The sequence below is a fragment of the Elgaria multicarinata genome, chromosome 4 (assembly GCF_023053635.1).
Source record: "Elgaria multicarinata webbii isolate HBS135686 ecotype San Diego chromosome 4, rElgMul1.1.pri, whole genome shotgun sequence".
NCBI lineage: Eukaryota > Metazoa > Chordata > Lepidosauria > Squamata > Anguidae > Elgaria > Elgaria multicarinata.
In genome coordinates this window covers 110,362,152-110,380,828 of record NC_086174.1, presented here as the reverse complement: position 1 = coordinate 110,380,828, position 18,677 = coordinate 110,362,152, and the positions used below count along the sequence as shown (strand labels likewise).

At 42.7% G+C, this 18,677-nt stretch overlaps 1 protein-coding gene across 5 annotated transcripts in view; it reads left to right on the top strand.

Annotated features, from left to right (window-relative positions):
- The window catches only part of KCNQ5 (potassium voltage-gated channel subfamily Q member 5), a 322,595-nt gene that overhangs the window by 44,277 nt on the left and 259,641 nt on the right, over positions 1-18,677 (top strand). The window lies entirely within an intron of this gene.

Sequence of the window (18,677 nt, the reverse complement as noted above, 5' to 3'; positions counted from 1 at the left end):
TCCCCCATCCTTCTTTCCCCCCCATGCCTGATGCCCTGTCCCCGTCCTTCTTTCCCCCCCATGCCTGATGCCCTGTCCCCATCCTTCTTTCCCCCCCATGCCTGATGCCCTGTCCCCGTCCTTCTTTCCCCCCCATGCCCGATGCCCTGTCCCCCGTCCTTCTTTTTTCCCCCATGCCCGATGCCCTGTCCCCCGTCCTTCTTCCCCCACCCCCCATCCCCCGTCCCCCATGCCTGTTCTCCCCCCCCACTCCTGCCGGGTCCGGCCTTTCCCCCGGCCCCTATCTCCCCGCCCCCCGTGATTCCTCCCCGGCCCGATGGGCACAGCACTCCTATGAGCACTGTGCCCAGTCCGTGGCTTCTCCCGGCTACTCGAGCAGCCGGGAAAAGCCACGGACCCTGCTAGACCTTCCGCAGCCCCGGCCTCAGGCCGGGGCTGCGGAAAAACCGGGCCATAAGCGAATCCGCTTATGCTGGTTCAAGCGAGGTCTTAGCTCGGCCTGACCCCGGAATCCCCTGTGCGTCATCTGGATGCACAGGAGGGAGACCGGGCCTCACACCGCGCTAAGGTCTCAGCTAGCAACGGCCACAGATTCAACACTACTGTGGATTCCTTCTGGCCTCTGCCTCCATTTAGCATTGCTGGAATAACCAAATACACCAATTACTGGGATGTTGCATTTGCTGGCTTAAATGTTGATGGGTAGGATGCTCAGAAGCAAGCTTCTAGTAACTACCAAACTATTATGACAGAAGACACCTACCAATGTTCATAACGATCATCAGAGAATCCTGGATACACAAAAACAGTTTTACTACCACAGTGCAAAGCCACTCAAAGCTCTCAAGGATGAGATTCAGTACAGATGGTCACCAATGGAGGCTGGTTCCCTGCTATAGTTGTTTAAAAATGTGAACAGCTTCCACATCAAGTGGTCACTCCTGATGGCTGCAAGTATTGTAGCAACAGGCGCCTTTTAAGCTTTTGAAGTGGAGTATCCAAAAGTTGTGATAGTGTGTGTTCTGAGGGAGGTAGATTGGATCCCATAGAGCAGGGCAGCCAAGTGGATGATCTTGTGGACACTCCTGTTGGTGACATCATTAAAGATTATATTGCAACCACTGAAAAATGTGATGTATCTGCAAGAGTGGGTCTGCCCACATGTGTGACATCCTGAGGCAGTTCTGTTATTTTGGGTGTAGGGCTATGTTGTTTGAGGCAGAGTGGTGGTTAAGACAGTCTTCAGTGGTGGACCAAGAATTAGCGAACTCTGGCCCTATTGTGATAGTTGCTTTGGATATTTTCTTGTCATTAAATGTGTGTTGATGTATTACATTTCACACACAAAAATCTTAAAAGAAGGGAGATGTGGTATACTGATCCTTTAAGGAATTGTGGGAAATGTGAAAGTAAAACAAAAAGTTTTTGTTTTAATGCTTAGCAGTCCAGGCCTTAAAGTGTTTGAGACTTCCTATGTATTTGGTCATTCTGATAAAAGCTTGATGTTCCCTTAGATTTGCCTAAATCCATTAATAAGCAATGGACATTACATATAGCAAATTACTTCCTGACTGAAACAAGCCGTGCCACCTTCTCTGTCCCTGCCTCCCCATCGCTGTAACACATTGCACCTTCAGCTGTTGTGGCACATTGTCTGCTTTTTCTTCAACAGTTTTCCCAGTGAGATACAGCTGTAGATGCATCAGCTTTGTCTACACAATCTATATCCTAATTATGTGCTTGAATTGCCTTTTGTCCTGATTTTCAATTTCTTTCAGTGCTCCTCTTTCTCACAGTTCTGTCCTTTCCTTTCTATGTTCTCCACTTTATGTGGAAATTATGTACCTCTTCATAATACAATATTATGGCAAGTTCTGAGCAGCAAAATAGCCTACCGTATTGGCACATGGATTCTGGGCGTTGCTAGACGTACCGGGTGTTCCGTCGTTGAGGAGCGGTGAAAGCGGCTTTTCCCGTTCAGCCGTGACGCCTCATCATCCACACCTGCCTTCGATTTGTGGCGGAAGTTTGCGCCGGTTGTGCTGCTGCCGCCGCGAGAACGGTTGCGCAGCCACACCGGCCTGATTGCCGCGGCTTTTTTTTTCGCTCGCTGCACGGTTTGCGCACGTCCGAAAGACCGCAAACTTGCGCAGCCGTCAGCGATGCCGCCGCCGGCCCTGGCGGCGGCAGCGGCGGCAGTGCCAGTGCCAGCCGAAGTGCTGCTGGTGCTGTTGAGGGTCAACATTGATGCGCTCACTTCCTGATGGGGGTCGTGGCGGGTGTCATATGACCCGAGGTCAATCGTCTGCATGGCCACTCTGTGCCTACATCTCCCATCATGCCTCTGAGGTGTCGGCGGCGATGACCGCCTCTGTGCCCTGTGCCCCATCCCAAGGAGCCAACCCACATCTGGCCGTAGCCATGGCAGCAGCCCACAAACAGCTCTGCCCTCTGCCAGCCTGGTACCCACACTAACAGGCAGCGTACAGCACCGCCATTATGCGGCCACGGTAGCTGCCCACCGCAAGGAGTCACCAGCCACTTTTCCGGTCCTCCGTTCCTGCGCAAACTGTCACTGGGGAAATAAAAAAAAAAAGCCGCTCCGCCGCGCTGCCCCAGCTGCCGGACTGCGCGCAAATGGCGGAGGCGGCTTGACCGAAGCCGCTGACCACTCCCCCTTAGCACGCCTTTTCCTGCCCAGTGCGGACCGCAGTGACCTCACATCCTCCCACACGTACTCCGAATTACCGCGGGACAGCAGGAAAAGGCGTCCTAAAACTCACTTTTTTAAAGTCGGGAGAAAGAGGCTTCACCGCGGGATAACGGCGGATCCTCGTGAACGTCATCTGGAAGCCTCGACGTGACTGCGGAAGGTAACGCGCGCTAGAGCCTCGTCTAGTAACGCCCTCTGTCTGCACCTGATCGATTATAAGGCCAACACAGATGGATTACTTTAAACTTTGCATAGCTATTTCAGTATCTACAAACTCAACAGTACATTTTTCAGGTCACCATAGTTCCTTCATATTGATACAGTTTTATTTGCTGACATCTATCTCATATCCATTTTTAGTTGTGGATCCATTAATCTATATGTAGTAGTATACCCACTGTTTTGTAATTTGCTCCCTGAAGAGTATCCCACAGTTGGCGTTACATAAAGTACCTCTTGTTCTGTACAGAAGTGAATAAAGGGCAAACATTGATCTAATGAAGCATTATTTCCAGTTATAAACAAAATAAATATTGTTATGACAGTTAGCTTTCATGAGGAGTCACTGAATAAGGACACCTGGGGATCAGGTAGGTTGCCCTAGCAACTAGCAGACAGCCTGGCTCCTGGATTAAGGTAGAAAAGCCGGGTGAGGCCTAGCGCTGACAGAAACAGATGCCCAGACCAAAATGAAATGTACCAGTTAAAAGACCCTTCAAACAAAAGATTCATACAATCATAGTTTTTAACCAATAATTTTAGCCACTGTATAATAACTTGATTGTTTGAAACAATCACTTATGCATCATCTACCTATCCCACTCCCCAGGATCTTTCATTATGCATTTCCCTCAGTAAGGCAGGAATTACTCAAATATTTTATGCTTGTCATATAACAATGCTACCTTATATAGCAGTTTTTAAGTGTTCAAAATATTGAATGCCAGAATTATAATAATTCTTACAGCACTGTCTCCCAGCCTGGTACTCTCCAGAAGTGTTAATTGCAACTGACATAATTGGCCATGCTGATGAGAATTATGGGAAGTGCAGTCAAAAACATCTGGGAGGTCACCAGGTTTGGGAATTTCCAGAGGGTAGCCATGTTAGTTAGTCTGCTACATTTAAAACAACAAAGGTCTTGTGGCACTTTAAAGAGCAAAAAAAATGTTCTGGCATAAGTTTTGTCCACTTCATCAGGTTAGGAAAGAGTGCCTTAAAATAACTGATTGAGGTAGAACAATATTATTATCCCCATGTTGCCAATGAGAGAGAATAGCTTTCCCAAGGTCACCTACTGCTAGACGAGGACTTAGCACAGGGGATCCCGGGGTCAGGCCGGGCTTAATCATCCCTTGACCTGGGATAACTGGATCCGCTTATGGCCCGCCTTTTCTCTGCGGAAGGTCTAGTTACTTCCGTGGCTTTTCCCGGCTGCTTGCTTACTCACGAGTAGCCAGGAGAAGCCGTGCACTGGGCACAGCACTCCATAGGAGCGCTGTGCCCATCGGGCAGGGGTGAAATCACAGGGGGGGGGAGATAGGGGCCGGGGGAAAGAGTGGACCCGGCAGGAGAGATGGGGGGAAGAGCGGAGTCAGGGTGGGGAGATCACGGATGGGGGGGTGCGGAGGGGGCATTGGACATGGCAGGCGGGTGATCGGGTGGGCATGGCGAGTGGGCTGGCGAGCGGGCAGGGGGGCATCAGACGGGGGGAAGAAGAATGGGGCCAGGGCAAGGAGATCGGGGACGGGCTAGCGAGCGGGGGGCAGACATGGCGAGCAGGGACGGGCGAGTGAGCGGGGGCGGACATGGCGAGCGGGGACGGGTGAGCGAGCGGGGGCAGACATGGCGAGCGGGGAGGACGAGCGGGCAGGGGCGGCATCAGACATTGTTGAGGGGGAAATCAGGGGCAGGGGGAGCAGGGAACCCTTTATTTTTTAAAAAAAACACTTCCCTTTCCGTTGGTGCGCTCCTGCGCATATGGCCCTTTAATTAAAAAAAAAACGGAGGACGCGATGGGGCTTTCCCTTACCCCATCGCGTATTACGTGTAGAAAAGGGCGATGGCCCACGCTAGCTGTAGCGCAGCCTCACCCCGACTCCCCACCGGATTATCAGGTAGGTCTAGCAAGGCCCTGAGTTCATGGCTGAGTTGAAGCCGTGTTTGTCCCGCTCACACTGGGCCTGTTTAGACAACACATTAGCCATGGTTAGGCCGCTAATCCTTTCGCAGCAAATGGTTAGTGAGTGTGTTTAAACCATGGTTATGCAGCCACCATGGTTAGTCATGGTTTACATAACACGCTAAGCCATAATGTTTAGCTCAAAACAGTGTGTTGTCTGAACAGGGTCTCTCTTAGCTTCTACACTACACCAGCTTCCAACCCATGAGGTATATAGAACAGGCAGTGGGAATATCATTTGCTGAAGCAGTGCTCATATCAAAGCTAGAGCATAAAATTCTTCCCTCCCACTTTTCCTTTCACCATTATTTTTTAAAATGCTCTTATATATATAATGAAACAGCCTTAACTTCATGCCATGTGTTTTCTCTGAAGTCTCAAAGCAGTTTTTGTCATCTTGCTATTATAGTTTAACAGATTTACTCTTTAGGGGATTACAATACATTGGACAGTAACCCCCTATCTACTTAATTCCAGACACCAAAATGCCAATCTGGATAGTACTGAATCTTAGCAGTTGGCAGTGGACAGCTGTGGGTATGCATAAAATTTAGCTTTTGCGAGTAGAGAAGGAAGCATAGAATAAAGACACAGACACCAGAACTTGGGTTAAACTAGAGCCTCTTTATTTGAATAACATGGGTAGTTCACCCCTCTCTGGATCTGCATGTGAAAGTGTGGGAATCGATACGTCCTTTCTCAGGCTGCTTGCCTGTCTTTATGGGCAGGCACTCTCCAAATCCAGGAGTCAATAAATATTTATTATTTATTTATTATTTCTTTATTTCTTTATTACATTTCTATACCGCCCAATAGCTGAAGCTCTCTGGGCGGTTCACAAAAATTAAAATCATAGTAAAACAATCAACAGGTTAAAAGCACAAATACACAATACAATATAAAAAGCACAACCAGGTATTTTACTGTTTTAACTCTGTATTTTAATTTTATATCAATTTTGCTGCGTGTTTTTTTATATATATCAATTTATTCCAATATTTCCAATTCCCGCACATCCCGCCACTGGGGGGGGGCAAGCCTCTGCTTAGGCACCCTATCCCCCACCCCTCATCTGGGGGGGGGGGGGAAATCCCGCAAACCCACATGGAGATCCTGCAGGAAAATATCATTTCCTGCATTGGAGAGATGAACTCCATCTGCCATAAAATGTTCTGTTCTGGAATGTAAAATGGCTGTGTGGGGGATTATCCAACCCCTCTGACCCAGTAAGTTAGATGAATTTCCCTATTAACTCTTTTAACAGCCCTATTTAAACTACGGGGATCCGGCATCTAGCACCATTGGTGCTGGGGTAGCATGTTTGACCATACCATCCATGTATCTGGCCAACATCTCCAAATCGCTCCAAAGTCCTGCCTAGCCTGAAGGATTAGGGCCTTCCCTTTCAGAAGCCCAAGGTCATTTCCCCTGAGATGGAGCACAAAAATCTCCCGTGGGAAAAGCACAACATCAGTCCTTTTCCATGAGCCCTGCCAAAGGAAGTGAGGTAGGTGACTACCAGGAGGAGGGCCTTCTCTGCTGTGGCACCCCAGCTGTGGAATGAGCTCCCTAAGGATGTCCGCCTGGCATCTACACTATATTCTTTCAGATGCCAGGTGAAGACCTTTTTATTCTCTCAGCATTTTAACAGTCTATAAATTCAATTTTAACTTTGCTGTTTTAAATTTGTATTTAAAATTTGAAGTTCTGCACTGCTGCTGATTTTATCTTGGTTGTGCTTCTATACTGTATTTTATAGCATGTTTTTATACTGTTAGTTTTATACTTTGAATGGTTTTAATTTTTGTGAACCACCCAGGGAGCTTCGGCTATTGGGTGGTATAAAAATGCAATAAATAAATAAATCAGCATGGAACAATGTATGGAGGAAACTCCCCTAAAGCATGTCTTGCCGCCCAACCCATTGGATGGAGGCAGAAAGACCAAGCCCCAACTGTGTACCAACAGTTGCTCACGTCGCTCTATGGCTGGCCCAGAACACCATGCTATGTCCACAGATGAGGACCCCTCAGACTCTGGTCTCCTCCAACAATCTGCCAAAAGAACAGAGCAATGAACATGTAACCAAATTACGATTACTGCATTAATTACGCACATATGCCCTGAATACCTCTGACCGCCATCTCCCCATCTGACCCTAGCCTGCCCCAGCCCAGCAGATGCTGCGATTGTAGCAGGTCCAATTCTAAAAGAATGAGTTCCAAATTGATATTGGCCAAGGCCCATAGCTTGTAATGCCCTCTTGGCCAGAAATGGTACCGAACAAGGAGTGACCCATCCTTGGGACAAAAGAGGAAACCTGGTTTGCCACCTTGTAAAGCAATAAATGAGTTCAGTGCTGCCAATCGGCAGATCTCCCTTGGCAAGGCTGCAGCTAGTGTCACCTGGCTGCTGCATCTCCTTTGATCCATCTTAGACTCTCTCTTTTGCTCTCTCTTTTGGGTTTTTTTTTAAAACAATTTTATTATTGTCTACAAAAAACAAACAAAAAGAGGGGGGGGGAAGACAAGCAAAAAAAGAAAACATTACAAAACATCACATACTTAAGTAACATCACATGCTTAATACACTACATCTAATAAAAACACATATAAGACCATATTCCATTTGAGGTAATCTTCATGTCAGACATATAGGCTGTCAATTACTTCCCTTTAGCCAGCCCAGTATTATGTAAAGACCACAGATTATATATAAAAACCACAAACAAATATATCATTCTTTTGCAATTCTTGTAAATACTCTATCAGAGGTTTCCAGTCCAGTACAAAAGAGGTTGTTGATTTTTCTCTTACTAACGCCGTAAGTTTAGCCATCTCCAAAATCTTAAGCTTTCTCTGCTGTGGCACCCCGGCTGTGGAACGAGCTCCCCAGAGAGGTTTGCTTGGCGCCTACATTGTTTTCCTTTCATCGCCAGCTGAAGACCTTTTTATTTTCTCAGTATTTTAACACCTAATTTAACTTAAATTTAAACTCTGCTGTTTTAATCTCATATTTTAACCTATATCAATTTTTGCTGTGTGGTTTTATCCTGGTCGTGCTTTTTATATTGTATTTTGTATTTGTGTTTTTAAATTGTTGGTTGTTTTATTATGCTCTTCATGGTTTTAATTTTTGTGAACCGCCTAGAGAGCTTCAGCTATTGGGCGGTATAGAAATGAAATAAATAAAATTAAATAAATAAGCAGCCATTCCTCCGTTGATGGTACTTGTGTCTTTTTCCAGTATTGTGCATATAGTAGTCTGGCAGCTGTTGTCATATACAAAAACAACATTCCTCCTTTTTCTTTAAGTTGATCATCCATAAGTGCCAGCAAAAATGCTTCTGGTTTCATTTGTATATTTGTCTTTAATATTTTTTGCATTGACAAGTGTATCTGAGTCCAAAAAGATTTTGCTTTTTTACATGACCACCACATATGGTAAAAGGTTCTTTCTTGTTCTTCACATTTCCAACAGTCTCCCAAACAACCCCTGTACAGTTTTGCTAATTTTGAGGGAGACATATACCATCTATACATCATTTTGTAAAAATTCTCCTTAAGTCTGGTACTTAACATATATTTTAAACCTTTTACCCACCTACCTGCTCTCTCATATGCCATTTGTTTGCTGGGGGCCACTGATCTTCTCATATCTTCCACTACTTCATCCCTCCAAGATCCCACAGCCCGCTGGGCATGGGATCTGCATACAGTCTGGCCACAGAGGCTAAGACCCGGAACCTGGACATCTGATTGTGCAACAAAGCATCAGCAATTCCATTATCCAGCCCCGGCATATGACGAGCATAGAATGTTACATTAAATTGAAGGCAATGAGAAGTGATGGCCCTACAAGTCTCATCACCCAAGTGTTCATAGAAGATAGGGCATTAACGACATGGAACGTGGCCAAATTATTACAGCAAAAATTGACTGCAGCATTGGAGAGGAGATCGGCCCAGATCCATACGGCAACAACAATGGGGAAAAGCTCTAAAAAAGTCAAATCTCTGTTTCTCTCCAGTACCGCGGCCACTGTTGGGCGCATCATCTTTCCCTAAAAATAACACCAAAACCATGGGATCCTGAAGCATTGGATCACACCTGCAGGCAACGACTGCTCCTGTCCAAGCCATTCTGGCTGTGCGGGTATCAAGTATTCATATGCATATATTTCCATTTTAATGAATATATACATTTCCTTGCTAAAAAGTGGCTGAGATTATCAGAATGTTCACAAGTGTATGTGAGCTGCACATAACGGTTGAACATCCAGAGGTGCAAGTTACCTTAGCCAGCCTTCGCCAAACTGGTGCCTTCCAGAAGTGCTGGACTGCAGTTCCTGTCTTTTCCAGTCAGCATTGTCACTGGCTTTTGGCCAACTCTCTACATTTAAATCGCAAGATGTAATTTCCGTGTAGCTCTTTCAAGTGTTCAAAGTGTTTGACATCTAGTGCACTCCATTCTTTACAACAATGCCGTAAAGTAAGCCAGTATTATCTCTCATATTTCAGTTGTGGAGACGGAGAATGAAAGATTGAGAGAGGCTTGCCTAAGGCTACCTAGGGAGTTCATAACTCACTTCAAAACTTCTTGATTCGTAGTTTAGTCTGTGAGAAATAAGTGGAACTACTGCTCAAAAGCAGAATTATATTTTATACCAGACAGATGTATATCTTGACATTTAAGAACTTTCATAGCATGAATTACCTTCTAATGTTGTGTCTGATGGGGTCAAGGGGAGGGATGATAGATACTTTTAATTGCAATTCTAATTCTTAGGAATTGAGACACTGCTTAATTTTTTATTCCAAACACACCAACTACTCTTCAAGGATTATTGAAATGATGAATGAACAATCATGGTATTTATAGTTACACTGCACTTGGCTTTTGTGTTTGACCATAGCAATGCCTTTCATTTCTTAAAATAATATTTTTTAAACTGCCTTCTTAAAATAAACTGTGCACAACTGCAATTGATTTAACAACATTTAAAAGTGAATCATTTAAAGTGCATTTTGTTTCTAGCCGTGGGAAATAAGAAATGATGTTTCTTTACTGTGACCTCTCTGCTGCCCTACATACGAATGTGTTTAAAGCAGCCTTCACCAACCTGGTGCTCTCCTGATATGCTGGACTTCAACTCTCATCATCCACAATCAGCTTGGCCAATAGACAGGTGCTCCTACTTTCTTCCCTCTGCTGGCACGTTTTTCACGCCATGCACATGTGCCAGCTCATTCTTTGATTATAGTGGTAAACCCTTTTTGTTTGAGAGGAAAGTATTATTATCTCTAGATGGACACAATGGGCTTTGCCAAGCCGTGCTGTCTTCTACTGATTCAGGAATTTCCTGACTATTGAACATGTTTTAAGTATGACATCATGATGATGGTGATGATGATGATAGTGCCAGTATCTGAGGCATTAAGCCTATATGCACCAGTTGCTGGGGAACATAGGTGGGAGCGTGCTGCTGCACCATGTCCTGCTTTGTTGGTTCCTGGCCGAGAGCTGGTTGGCCACTATGTGAACAGAGTGTTGGACTTGATGTACCCTCAGTTAAGCATTCTTTGCAAGATTTTGCACAACGATGTTGGCATTAGGAAGCCAATTGAAACTGACCAGTGGTTTGCTGGCGGATCATATTCTGCCCTCTCCTGGTGAGTGCATAGAGCTGAACCCTTTATTATAGTTTGCTTGATTCATTTCATTTTTTAAAATGTTATGATTCTGTTGCCAGAGAGCTTCAGCTATGGGGCAGTATATAGATGTAAATAATAATAATAATAATAATAATAATAATAATAATAATAATAATAATAATAATAATAATAGCCTATGTCATAACACAATAACATTTTAAAAGGGCATTTAGTATGGTAAACATTCTTCCCACTGATGGGCACTAAACCATTCACCATCTACCATCCTTGCTGAAGAGACTGTTCAAGATAATTTCAGGTCATGAATTGACATGGCTCCCATTGACAGTATCCATAAACTTGCCAAATGGCAATTATACTTAGCACAGCAAGGTATACTGCAGTAAAGGCACCTGCAGAACATATAGCTTATCTGGCAAAGCAGTCATATATATATGCTAGATTAAAGAGTATATGGGGAGAAAGCCTAATGTGCAGCATAAATAAACAATAGATACTGTATAATGCTTGTGGATGGTACTTTCACAGGCAGTGTACACACATGTGTTTGCAGATCTAACTTGACTCTGCTCATGTGGTCATGTATTACAGCAAGGCAGAAAAATGAAATAAAAATTATGGCACAGCCAGCAATATCTCACGAGCATTCACACATGTAAAACATCATATTGCATATGTTGGCCTGCTGCTTTGGGGAAACCCAAGAACCCTGTACTGTTTATGAAAGCAGAGATATTTGAAATACCTTGCAGATACAAGAGCATGGTGAAGGAGAGTAGAAGGCTATGTGGAAATAAAGGATAGGTTTTACATTTCCCTATTTCTAGGAAAGTTTCAGGGAAGGACATTTGAAAGATCATCTGTCACTCACCGTTTGGCTAATGTCAGCTGTCCAGACATCAAAAGAAGGTTTGTTGGTGCTCATCAGAATGATGCAACAAACTTTGCTGTAGCCCATGCTATTGTGGATTTTAGCTAATTGCTTTGAGAATTCCTTCAAGAGCTCCAATTATTCCATGCCCCACTCTTAACTCAGAGCCATGCTTTATAAGCACAGTGTAACCCACATAAACCATTGCAAAATCTTGAGTTCGTTCTGGAGGGATTTCTTACCAGTTTACTAATGTAGGGCAGGCCTGATATGAAATACATATCCACAAACACGACAAACAAAACTAAGTTGGGGCACGTTGGATTCCACACTGGTGACTTCTGAGCAAATTTCATTTCCCTGTGGTGCTGTTTCTGTCATTTATTTGGTTCCTGAAGGTACTTTATTTCACTCTTACACCTAGAGACTTGTCAGCAATTTTATTTTAAAAGGTTTTTTTTGGAAACTTAATCCCTTGGCAGTGACATTTTAACACAGATGTGAAATATGTCATAAGGCTTTTGAGTAAAATTTAGTTGTGTTTTAAATACATCTTTTAAAAGAATGTAATCCTGCTTAACCATTTGGAGCCAGCAGTGCACTTGTTTATTTTTAAATAACTCAGTTTTAAAACAAGCCCCCATTCCAGAAATCTTTGCATGCAGCAGAGGGATACATAAACATTTTTTTTTAACGTAAGAATCTTGCCCCCTTGCCTGAACAAATGGTCTGGGGAATGGACCGAGGCAAACTGAAGCAGCCATATTGCTGATGCTATGCAGGTCTGGGTCTGATCAGTGCCTGGATGGGAGACTACCTGGTTCCCCCCCCCACACACACACACACTTTTTTTCCATGATGGAATTAAGGCAGAGTATACATGTACTAAATATAAATACATGATTGGTTCCGATGGCTACTGACCTCTTTTGGAGGGCTAGGATGCCTCGATTCTGTTTCTGCCAATGGGTAATCTGTGACAATTGCTTGTTTTGTAGTTCTTTGCACATAATATTGGAGCAAGATGTCTATCCTCTCTGATTTGGTGCCACTGGTTTGTTGAGGCCACTGGAAGTTGAGGCTATAGCTCCACTTTCTTTATGAAGTCAAAAAATATGTGAAGATTGAATATCTAGTAGCTAGTCATGTTTTCAGTCACTAGCAATTTAATCTGACATACTGAATAGTTCTATAAGAATTGCTTTGTTTTCATTATGCTAAATCTATACTGTGGTGGTGGTGATGATGATGATGATAATAATAATAATAATAATAATAATAATAATAATAATACATTTATTTGTTACCCCCCTCTCCATTCTGATCGAGGCAGGGAACAACAATAAACAATAAAATACATAAAACTGAATTAAAACATAATATACTTTGTTAAAAACATCCTAAAAAACATCCTAAAAACTTCTTAAAATTCCACTGGATAGGCCTGCTGAAAGAGATCAGTCTTTATAGCTTTCTTGAATGCTAGTAGACTGTTAAGTTGACGAGTCTCTTCCGGCAGAATAAATTCTGTGGTGGTGATGACTGGCTAAATTGCCCCAATGTCACAGACTAGCAGGAAAGGCAGCAGTATCTTTTACTGTAATTGTTCACATCCAGGGGGAAACTAGCAAAGAGACTTCAGGAAGTTTAAGTAGAAGAAAGAAGACTCTAGCAAAAGAAGAGGCCTGCATTATTAGAAGTGTGCTATGCAACAACAGTGATTTTTCAGTAGTGACGTCCAGTTGAAATGCCGTTTTTAAAGAGGTATGCCTGGTGCCTAAATTCCTTTTCTCCAGACATTTTAATTTGAGAAATGCCTTAGCTTGCTGCGTGTGTTTAGTTGCTGACTCTTTTTTATTGCTAATGTTATGGTTTTATTGTATATTTTAGTTTTATGCTATATTTGCTGTTCACTGCCTTGGAATCTATTGGGTGAAGTGGCAGCATACAAATGTTTTAAATAAAAATAATATAAAAGGCAGCAGTCCAAGAGAAGCAGGGAAAAAGAAAGTGTGAGTTATCATGAGGAATGAATGGAGGAGGAGGAGGAGAAGAAGAGGCAGCTGGAATGAGAAGGAAAATGATAGATTGGGAAAAGAGATGCACATGGCCGGGAACTGTAGATATAACGAAAACTGAAGTTCACACATTGATCTGAAATAAACTCAAATACAGCACAGGGAGGCAGAAGGCAGTTCAGGTTCTATCAATAGATCTCTGGGTGATTGGCAATAGATGAGCAAGAGTTTCTGCCTCCTAGTAGTTTAACAACTGCAAGTAAAATTGCAAGAAAAATAAATAAAATCTTTGCCATGGCTGTCCTTGTGCTAATCACTTATCTCTCACCATCAATGTTCCTGACTTGTAAAATAGGATTATAGCAATTGCCTTTGACTAAGCATGTTTTGTGCATCTCTGAGGGGTCAGTTGTAGTATCTCCTATCTATATTAATGCAGATTTGCTTTGTACTTGTATATATAGGTCTTCCAATGTATGTCTCATGGGGTATACTTGGTAATTTGCACCAATGCATACAAGAGACAATATTTATTAAACTATTTTGAATATTTCTCATTATAATCTATGTATCAATATTATGTTTGTGTAGGAAACTGGTAGCAATTGAGCCACCACTGTACAAACGCTTACAGCAAATAGAAATATTTCGCCTAAAGGGGAGGTTTTATCAATACTGATCCAGGCAGTTAGATATTGGTACAATTGGACTGTAGTGTGTGTGCTTGTGTGTGTGAAACATATATATGGATTAAATCAAAACTCAAAGGAATGCTGTGGATTTAGTATAACTTGATTTCAGCAAAGCTTCTGACAAGATTATTCATGATATTTTTGTTGGCAAGGTGGTAAAATGTAGGCTAGATGATGCTACTGTTAGATGTATTTGTAGCTGGTTCATGGACCATAGCCAAAGAGTGTTCATCAGTGACTCATCATCAACCTGAAGAGAAGTGGCATGTGGGGTGCCTTAGTCCTGGGCTCAGTCCCAAGAGTACAGAAGAGGGGAATCTATGGCAAAGGAATGTCAGATCTCAAGCTTTGCTGAGCTTGCATGGCCAGAGCGAAAAGTGGAGTAGGGAAGATGGTTGGCGAGTGAGGGCGGGGGTGGGGAATCATTAGTTGGTTTACTCTTTTCCCCCTTCCAGAGCACCAACAGTTGGATTACAGAGGTGATGGAGGTTTCTGTGCCAGTGAAGAGAAAATTTGAAAGGTTGAATTTCCCTCTCCTCTTAGATCTTCCTCTCTGCCCACGACCCTCCTTCTCAGAGAAGAAAGTCTGCACTGTCCTGTGGGCTGCCAGGATGCCCTTGGAGGACCATAGAGTAATGGATATTTTAACTAAAATAATAAAACACATGCAGACAGCTTGTTCAACACAGGACAAACTATCAACGGCATGAGCTAGACATAGACAATGTGTGTACCCGGGTAGAACATGAATATGGTAGGATGGTTGCCTCAACTGGTGAGTGTGGTGAAGTGTAAAAAAAAGAATTCCAGTGTTAATTGAGTTAAACCTGAAAACTCTTGAATCACTTACAAAAACAAAACAAAAAGAATACCAAGGAGGGGAGGATTAGAAATGGCATGGTTTAAAAATGGTTTTTGACATATTTGCCTCCTTGTGTCAATCTCCAGCTTATATCAAAACTCATTAGTGAGTGGTGTTTTGTTTTTTGTTTTTTTTCTGAATGGAAACTGCAAGTCGTGAGATCCTGTCAAGGCCATTGTGAGTATATATAAGAGAGTGCCAACAACAATATGTTTAAATACTAGCAAGCAGATATATGCCAGAAAGCTGTCACCGTGCAATGTTGCTGGTTCCTATATGTAGCATCTCTTTTGAAACTGGTTTAACAGTCCTACAGCGAGAGAATGTTTTAAACATACTGGAATAGTCTTACATAATAAATCTCCCAGTGCTAGCTGGCAGGTTATCAAAAACAATGTCTTTTGATTGTTAAAAAAAAAAAAAGTCACACAAATTATTCCTTTACTGTGATGTGAATTTTTTCCATTACTAACAATTTAAGTATTAAAATCAAAACAACTTTAATAGTGAACTGATAAGTTGATTTACCCCAGAAGGTAAACAGTTCCTACTATATCCCTAAAAGATATTTATATCATTTCCCCCTCCTTTATTCAAATATCTGAACAAATACTAGATACTGTTCTGAAAGGAAATTATGGTTGTCTAACTTCACCATCTCCCTCTACAAAAGAAACATGTTATATGTTAAGATTCTAGGTATGTGTTAAATCCCAACGCAAACGTTTGTTTTATTTCAATAATAACAAATACAAACTTTCCCTGGAGTGTCTCTACATCTTAAACTTTCTACATGGATCAGAATTATTTATTGTTGATTAATATTTTCTCAATACTTGATGTGTACACACATTTCCTGTGAATCTTGCCATTGCCAAACCTCCACTGAAATGGCTCCCCTGTATTTGTTTTCCCCTACCTCTTTCTCACCAAATTTGTACGTATCAACTCTCATCCATCTCTCTAGCCAGTGAAGGAGGGCAGTGTCTCCGTGTCAGAAAGTAGGGGCATTTGGTAGTGCAACCAACTCACAGGAATTAGTAGATTGTTCTCCCCAAAGTCTATCACAGGGATGGGGAAACTCAGGCCCTGGTACTGAATCCAGCCCTCCGGGGTTCCCCATTTGGCCAGGCTCCTTTCCCCAAGCCCTGCCCTCTCTGCCTGACCACCAGTCATTTGGTAGTTTCCAGCTTTTGTCCATCCCCCACCCCCACCAACATTGTAAAGGTTGAAATGCCTCTTACAGCTTCGTTACTACCCATTACAATATGTGAGTATTTTTTTAATTTATTTTTTGGCCTTTGGCCTCACCCCCTTGGCCATGCCCAGCCCTGGGGTGCAACCCCAAGAGCTTCTCTGAAATTGAATTCAGCCCTCAGATGAAAGAGATTCCCTGGCTCTGGTCTATCACCTCTTGGCCACAGCTCTGAGTCAACAGCACTGTACATAAAAGAAAAATACATGGTTGCAAACTCCAAGGAAGGGGGAAATAGCCAGTATGGGTTGTATCCAATGGTGACTTTGCCATATGGATTGGGGTACCCAACTTTTGCTGCTCCCCCTCCCCCACCTACTGCAGCTCTTTGTGCCATATCCCATTTGTTATGGAGAGTCACACAATCTTCAGAAACAGCTTTTGCAGAGTGTAGTGACATGCGAGGGAGTGCCCAGCTTTGCACAAATAGAAGTGCAATCCACAGTCCCAATGAGCAGGTGTGGGGGCATGAGGTGCTGCAGGGGGAGGGGGCAATCAATGAAAATTGCATCCTCCCCCATTCCACCAGTGGATATGCTTTGTCAGATCAGTAGCCTTGCAGTGTGGCAAAAGGTATGAATTTGAGTTTTGGTAGAGAGATTGATTGACAAGGAAGCTTGCGGAGTATAAAAAATGGAATACAACAGGAGACGGGAGGAGAAGATATCAGTGGCAGAAAGGCAGAAAACTTTAAAAACTAAAGGATATTCTATCCCTTTTGCACTCACAATGAATGCCATTATGAGCCATTGTGGGATAGAAAGGGGATAAAAAAGTAAATTAATTAAAGGCCTGTCAGTTTTGATAAATTCAGGTGAGCTGCAAAAGAGGTATTAGCATATTTATTTTGTTTGATCGATTAATAGCTCAGATATGTCCTTTCTGTGTAGTTTTATGCATGTCTTCTATTACATTTTGGCTGCCTGTGATAATTACCATCATTCTTATCAGGGATATAACTGATAAAGAATATTCTGCTTGCAATCATTAGTGACTAATATATTATCTTTGGCTTTGTACATGGAAAAAAAACATTTTATACAAATGTAATTTGAGCAAAGAAATTGAGTGGTTACTTAGAATTGTAATTTAGATCTTTGAAAAATGTAGACAGAATGAGTACTTCAATGGTGTGAAGAAGCACACGTGAATTCTCAAAATATTGCTGCTTGACTGGAAGGATTCTGAATGATGGCAGCTGCCCATTTGGATCACATTACACTGATCCTCTGTCAGCTTTCCTGGTTGTTAGTTTGCTTCAGGACTGAATTCAAAGTTCTGCATTTGACTCTTAAAGCCCAATCAAGTTTGGGACTAGAATTCCTTAGGAACTGCACTTTCCTTCACCCCATGTGAGCTGAGCTGGGACCTTTGTTTCTTTTTGTAAACCTTCTTTTGGGTCTTGCCGGCATTCGGTAGGTGGGAATCTGGAAGGTTTGTGGGGGTGGGGATGGGGGCAAGATTTGAAATGACCTCCTGAGAGATGTATGCTTGGCTTTTATCTGATTTTAGGTGGGCAGTGAAAGTTATTGCATTTTGGCAGACTTTCCCAGAATATTGATTTTACTGTGAATTGTGAGTCTTGTTTCAGGTTTATTCAATTGGGCATAAAATTTCTTCAGGTTTAATTGGTAGTCAACTAAAAAAGCTCATACGTTTAATCAATGAAGATTTCTTTAGTCGGGTGACAATCCTAGCATCTAATAAACAGCGATTCTCAAGCTGTTTTAAGCAGAGCTGTAACTTCAGTGTTATCATAAACATCTTAAGATGAATCTGACTTTTCAAATTGTAAACTATTACCAGGTGGCTATCAACCAGCATACAATCAAGAGTTGAAATTATGATACTGCAGTGGAAATTGTGTATCAATTTGGTCACATAGACCTTTTCATCTTGGGGATTGCAGGGTTGGTCATAGTTATAACCAGAATATTTTGAAAGCCTGTTTTGGTACAGGAAAAGTTTACTTTCAGGCAATGTTTTCTATTGACTTTGGGAGCTAAAACGGAACTGATACTGGCTTCCTTCAGCTTTTGTGCCAAGCCTGCAAACTTGCTTTTTAAAACCCAGGGGAGTTTTAAAAAATTGTTGGCATTGCAAGAGGGCTAGAGTGTGCTGAGAGTAAAAAGAAAAGTGCAGGTAGAGATATCTATGGATGATACATGCAAACCTTGCTGAATCACATCCTTTGTCATACCTATGTATGGCGTACATTTGGAGTTGGAATTAAGATCTGGTAAGTGCAAAGAAAACAATCGTAGGCATGTGCAGCTCATTTCATTAGGGTGTGTACCTAAGGCCCCGATTGGAGCGGAGGTGTAGAAAACACGCTTTCTCGTCCGTCCCCCCACCAGCCAGCCCAAGACGTTTGCTGTCTGAGGCAGAATAGCAAATGATGCCCCACCCC